Genomic DNA, 6,716 nt, shown 5'->3' on the forward strand with positions numbered 1-6,716 from the left:
GTTGATTACGAACACTTTTGTGCACCCCCTTCCGTAGAGCAAAATCCTGAAGGTCGGGGTCGCGCAAGGGTCGACATGGGTCGAGGTGGACTATCATGCGAAACCACTTTTTTCGGTCCCTACGGTGCCCCTAGATGATGAAAAGTACAATCCGAGGTTGATTACGAACACTTTTGTGCACCCCCTTCCGTAGAGCAAAATCCTGAAGGTCGGGGTCGCGCAAGGGTCGACATGGGTCGAGGTGGACTATCATGCGAAACCACTTTTTTCGGTCCCTACGGTGCCCCTAGATGATGAAAAGTACAATCCGAGGTTGATTACGAACACTTTTGTGCACCCCCTTCCGTAGAGCAAAATCCTGAAGGTCGGGGTTGCGCACAAGTAGACCCCCTTCCGTAGAGCAAAATCCTGAAGGTCGGGGTCGCGCAAGGGTCGACATGGGTCGAGGTGGACTATCATGCGAAACCACTTTTTTCGGTCCCTACGGTGCCCCTAGATGATGAAAAGTACAATCCGAGGTTGATTACGAACACTTTTGTGCACCCCCTTCCGTAGAGCAAAATCCTGAAGGTCGGGGTTGCGCACAAGTCGACCCCCTTCCGTAGAGCAAAATCCTGAAGGTCGGGGTCGCGCAAGGGTCGACATGGGTCGAGGTGGACTATCATGCGAAACCACTTTTTTCGGTCCCTACGGTGCCCCTAGATGATGAAAAGTACAATCCGAGGTTGATTACGAACACTTTTGTGCACCCCCTTCCGTAGAGCAAAATCCTGAAGGTCGGGGTTGCGCACAAGTAGACCCCCTTCCGTAGAGCAAAATCCTGAAGGTCGGGGTCGCGCAAGGGTCGACATGGGTCGAGGTGGACTATCATGCGAAACCACTTTTTTCGGTCCCTACGGTGCCCCTAGATGATGAAAAGTACAATCCGAGGTTGATTACGAACACTTTTGTGCACCCCCTTCCGTAGAGCAAAATCCTGAAGGTCGGGGTCGCGCAAGGGTCGACATGGGTCGAGGTGGACTATCATGCGAAACCACTTTTTTCGGTCCCTACGGTGCCCCTAGATGATGAAAAGTACAATCCGAGGTTGATTACGAACACTTTTGTGCACCCCCAAAAATGGCCAAAATCCTGAAGGTCGGGTTCTCAGGGCGGTCGAGGCCCTCTGACGTGCACGAAAAACCGGTACCCACGCCGAGCTTCAGAATTTGGTCTCCAGAGACTAAGTCCCAACCGAAACTGGCAACCCACAAAAGTGTACCAAGGAGTGGACGGATCGAGTTACAGTGTTGGAGAGTATTGACGAGCATGGTTATACGCAACTTTTTGCTAAAGGTGTCCAAGACCGTCAGACCCTTACTTACGGAGATATAAGACACGTGCGTGGTTGCTCGTGCCGAGCTTCAGAAATGTTGCTCCAGAGACTAAGTCCCAGAAAACCTTCCGACCCCAAAAACTCCCAGAAGGAGTCGTCGGATCGTTTCGCGATGTTCTAGTGAAATGTTCAGCTCGACGAAATGCAACTTTTACCTAAAGGGGTCCAAGACCGTCAGACGCTTAGGTACGGAGATACGGGCATGGGTCGGTTTTCCCCATACAAAATACCCCATGGAAAACTGCAAAACCCCAAAACAGGTCGAAGGAGTGGTCGGATCGTTTCGTGATGTTCTAGTGAAATGTTCCATTCGATAGCGCGCAACTTTTTGCTAAAGGTGTCCAAGACCGTCAGACCCTTACTTACGGAGATATAAGACACGTGCGTGGTTGCTCGTGCCGAGCTTCAGAAATGTTGCTCCAGAGACTAAGTCCCAGAAAACCTTCCGACCCCAAAAACTCCCAGAAGGAGTCGTCGGATCGTTTCGCGATGTTCTAGTGAAATGTTCAGCTCGACGAAATGCAACTTTTACCTAAAGGGGTCCAAGACCGTCAGACGCTTAGGTACGGAGATACGGGCATGGGTCGGTTTTCCCCATACAAAATACCCCATGGAAAACTGCAAAACCCCAAAACAGGTCGAAGGAGTGGTCGGATCGTTTCGTGATGTTCTAGTGAAATGTTCCATTCAATAGCGCGCAACTTTTTGCTAAAGGTGTCCAAGACCGTCAGACCCTTACTTACGGAGATATAAGACACGTGCGTGGTTGCTCGTGCCGAGCTTCAGAAATGTTGCTCCAGAGACTAAGTCCCAGAAAACCTTCGGACCCCAAAAACTCCCAGAAGGAGTCGTCGGATCGTTTCGCGATGTTCTAGTGAAATGTTCAGCTCGACGAAATGCAACTTTTACCTAAAGGGGTTCAAGACCGTCAGTCGCTTAGGTACGGAGATACGGGCATGGGTCGGTTTTCCCCATACAAAATACCCCATGGAAAACTGCAAAACCCCAAAACAGGTCGAAGGAGTGGTCGGATCGTTTCGTGGTGTTCTAGTGAAATGTTCCATTCGATAGGGCGCAACTTTTTGCTAAAGGTGTCCAAGACCGTCAGACACTTACTTACGGAGATATAAGACACGTGCGTGGTTGCTCGTGCCGAGCTTCAGAAATGTTGCTCCAGAGACTAAGTCCCAGAAAACCTTCGGACCCCAAAAACTCCCAGAAGGAGTCGTCGGATCGTTTCGCGATGTTCTAGTGAAATGTTCAGCTCGACGGAATGCAACTTTTACCTAAAGGGGTCCAAGACCGTCAGACGCTTAGGTACGGAGATACGGGCATGGGTCGGTTTTCCCCATACAAAATACCCCATGGAAAACTGCAAAACCCCAAAACAGGTCGAAGGAGTGGTCGGATCGTTTCGTGGTGTTCTAGTGAAATGTTCCATTCGATAGGGCGCAACTTTTTGCTAAAGGTGTCCAAGACCGTCAGACCCTTACTTACGGAGATATAAGACACGTGCGTGGTTGCCCGTGCCGAGCTTCAGAAATGTTGCTCCAGAGACAAAGTCCCAGAAAACCTTCGGACCCCAAAAACTCCCAGAAGGAGTCGTCGGATCGTTTCGCGATGTTCTAGTGAAATGTTCAGCTCGACGGAATGCAACTTTTACCTAAAGGGGTCCTAGACCGTCAGACGCTTGGGTACGGAGATACGGGCATGGGTCGGTTTTCCCCATACAAAATACCCCATGGAAAACTGCAAAACCCCAAAACAGGTCGAAGGAGTGGTCGGATCGTTTCGTGGTGTTCTAGTGAAATGTTCCATTCGATAAGGCGCAACTTTTTGCTAAAGGTGTCCAAGACCGTCAGACCCTTACTTACGGAGATATAAGACACGTGCGTGGTTGCTCGTGCCGAGCTTCAGAATTGTTGCTCCAGAGACTAAGTCCCAGAAAACCTTCCGACCCCAAAAACTCCCAAAAGGAGTGGTCGGATCGTTTCGCGATGTTCTAGTGAAATGTTCAGCTCGACGGAATGCAACTTTTACCTAAAGGGGTCCAAGACCGTCAGACGCTTAGGTACGGAGATACGGGCATGGGTCGGTTTTCCCCATACAAAATACCCCATGGAAAACTGCAAAACCCCAAAACAGGTCGAAGGAGTGGTCGGATCGTTTCGTGGTGTTCTAGTGAAATGTTCCATTCGATGGGGCGCAACTTTTTGCTAAAGGTGTCCAAGACCGTCAGACCCTTACTTACGGAGATATAAGACACGTGCGTGGTTGCCCGTGCCGAGCTTCAGAAATTTTGCTCCAGAGACTAAGTCCCAGAAAACCTTCGGACCCCAAAAACTCCCAGAAGGAGTCGTCGGATCGTTTCGCGATGTTCTAGTGAAATGTTCAGCTCGACGGAATGCAACTTTTACCTAAAGGGGTCCAAGACCGTCAGACGCTTAGGTACGGAGATACGGGCATGGGTCGGTTTTCCCCATACAAAATACCCCATGGAAAACTGCAAAACCCCAAAACAGGTCGAAGGAGTGGTCGGATCGTTTCGTGGTGTTCTAGTGAAATGTTCCATTCGATAGGGCGCAACTTTTTGCTAAAGGTGTCCAAGACCGTCAGACCCTTACTTACGGAGATATAAGACACGTGCGTGGTTGCCCGTGCCGAGCTTCAGAAATGTTGCTCCAGAGACAAAGTCCCAGAAAACCTTCGGACCCCAAAAACTCCCAGAAGGAGTCGTCGGATCGTTTCGTGGTGTTCTAGTGAAATGTTCCATTCGATAGGGCGCAACTTTTTGCTAAAGGTGTCCAAGACCGTCAGACACTTACTTACGGAGATATAAGACACGTGCGTGGTTGTTCGTGCCGAGCTTCAGAAATGTTGCTCCAGAGACTAAGTCCCAGAAAACCTTCCGACCCCAAAAACTCCCAGAAGGAGGCGTCGGATCGTTTCGCGATGTTCTAGCGAAATGTTCAGCTCGACGGAATGCAACTTTTACCTAAAGGGGTCCAAGACCGTCAGACGCTTAGGTACGGAGATACGGGCATGGGTCGGTTTTCCCCATACAAAATACCCCATGGAAAACTGCAAAACCCCAAAACAGGTCGAAGGAGTGGTCGGATCGTTTCGTGGTGTTCTAGTGAAATGTTCCATTCGATAGGGCGCAACTTTTTGCTAAAGGTGTCCAAGACCGTCAGACCCTTACTTACGGAGATATAAGACACGTGCGTGGTTGCTCGTGCCGAGCTTCAGAATTGTTGCTCCAGAGACTAAGTCCCAGAAAACCTTCCGACCCCAAAAACTCCCAGAAGGAGTCGTCGGATCGTTTCGCGATGTTCTAGTGAAATGTTCAGCTCGACGAAATGCAACTTTTACCTTAAGGGGTCCAAGACCGTCAGACGCTTAGGTACGGAGATACGGGCATGGGTCGGTTTTCCCCATACAAAATACCCCATGGAAAACTGCAAAACCCCAAAACAGGTCGAAGGAGTGGTCGGATCGTTTCGTGGTGTTCTAGTGAAATGTTCCATTCGATAGGGCGCAACTTTTTGCTAAAGGTGTCCAAGACCGTCAGACCCTTACTTACGGAGATATAAGACACGTGCGTGGTTGCTCGTGCCGAGCTTCAGAAATGTTGCTCCAGAGACTAAGTCCCAGAAAACCTTCCGACCCCAAAAACTCCCAGAGGGAGTCGTCGGATCGTTTCGCGATGTTCTAGTGAAATGTTCAGCTCGACGAAATGCAACTTTTACCTAAAGGGGTCCAAGACCGTCAGACGCTTAGGTACGGAGATACGGGCATGGGTCGGTTTTCCCCATACAAAATACCCCATGGAAAACTGCAAAACCCCAAAACAGGTCGAAGGAGTGGTCGGATCGTTTCGTGGTGTTCTACTGACTTTTTAGGCTTAACGAGACACAACTTTCCGCAGAAGGGTGCAAAACTGTCAGACTCATAGTTTCGGAGATACAAGCATGGGTCATGTTTGCTCGTGCCGAGCTTCAGAATTTTCCATGGCCAAAAAGCCCTAGAATTTGACATTTCACTATTATAGGGAGGTATGGTTGTACTGAGTCGTCATAGAAAGTTTAGCCTCCTCATGTAAACTGACGATTCGATATCAGGGAGGTCGGGAGTTGTCGAAAAGAGACCCTAGGACCTAATACTAGACCCATGTAGTGGCAAGGTGTTTCGGCCCGTGGGTGACGGTTGTATGAAATTTGGGTGACGGCAACTACGACTGGTTCTGGTACCGGGAAGGTGTGTCCTGGTGTCCGGAGGCGTTTTAACGGTAGCTGGGGGGTCGGAACGGTGACCTAGGGTGGTTTTGGGTGAAATCAACTACCTCCACCGATGGTCAACCAGAGGCTAGTGGTACATGGAAAACACCCTGGGAAGGTGTCCCAGGGCTCGGAGTAGTAGTAACAAGGGATGCCGCTGTCTCTAGGTCGCGGAACCACTGTGCTTGCCTGCAACACAGTCCTAGGGAGAGCGGCCGAAAGGTTCCGCACGGTGACTTGCACCCACCGGGAAAGGGGTCAAGTAGCAAAGAGGTGTCCAACCAAGGGTTAGTGGTACATGGAAAACACCCTGGGAAGGTGTCCCAGGGCTCGGAGTAGTAGTAACAAGGGATGCCGCTGTCTCTAGGTCGCGGAACCACTGTGCTTGCCTGCAACACAGTCCTAGGGAGAGCGGCCGAAAGGTTCCGCACGGTGACTTGCACCCACCGAGAATGGGGTCAAGTAGCAAAGAGGTGTCCAACCAAGGGTTAGTGGTACATGGAAAACACCCTGGGAAGGTGTCCCAGGGCTCGGAGTAGAGGGACTTGCACCCACCGGGAAAGGGGTCAAGTAGCCAAGAGGTGTCAGAACTCGTAGATCTTGAGGAGACGGTGCTTAGCACCGGCACGTTGTTACTTCTTGAGTGTTGTACGGCCATCCAACCTGGGTGGGAAGTACCGCGGTACCGGGTATACCCCGATCTCGCATCAAACGGTGAAACGAACAATACTAGTTGAGCTCGGCGTAATGTAGAGATGAGCGATGAACCAAACACGGAGAGTGCATAGGACCCGGAACGGTTAAAGGTTCCGCCGGTTCATGAGGAGGCGAAGCTAAGATGAGTCGGGAACAAACAAGGGGCCCGCCAGAGTGTCAGCTGGCGCGCTTCCGAGAGCTCCGCACGAGGTGCACGTGTGGAGCCGGCTGCCTGCGTCCAAGGAGAGAAGGGCGCAAGCAGCTAGGAGGCGGATCGGATCATGCCATCGAGAGTGCGAGTTGGCACAACGAGGTGACGTTGGTGCCTTCAACCGGGTGTTTACGGCATAGAATCCAGATCAAGTTGT

This window comes from Anopheles nili, assembly GCF_943737925.1.
Source record: "Anopheles nili chromosome X unlocalized genomic scaffold, idAnoNiliSN_F5_01 X_unloc_15, whole genome shotgun sequence".
NCBI lineage: Eukaryota > Metazoa > Arthropoda > Insecta > Diptera > Culicidae > Anopheles > Anopheles nili.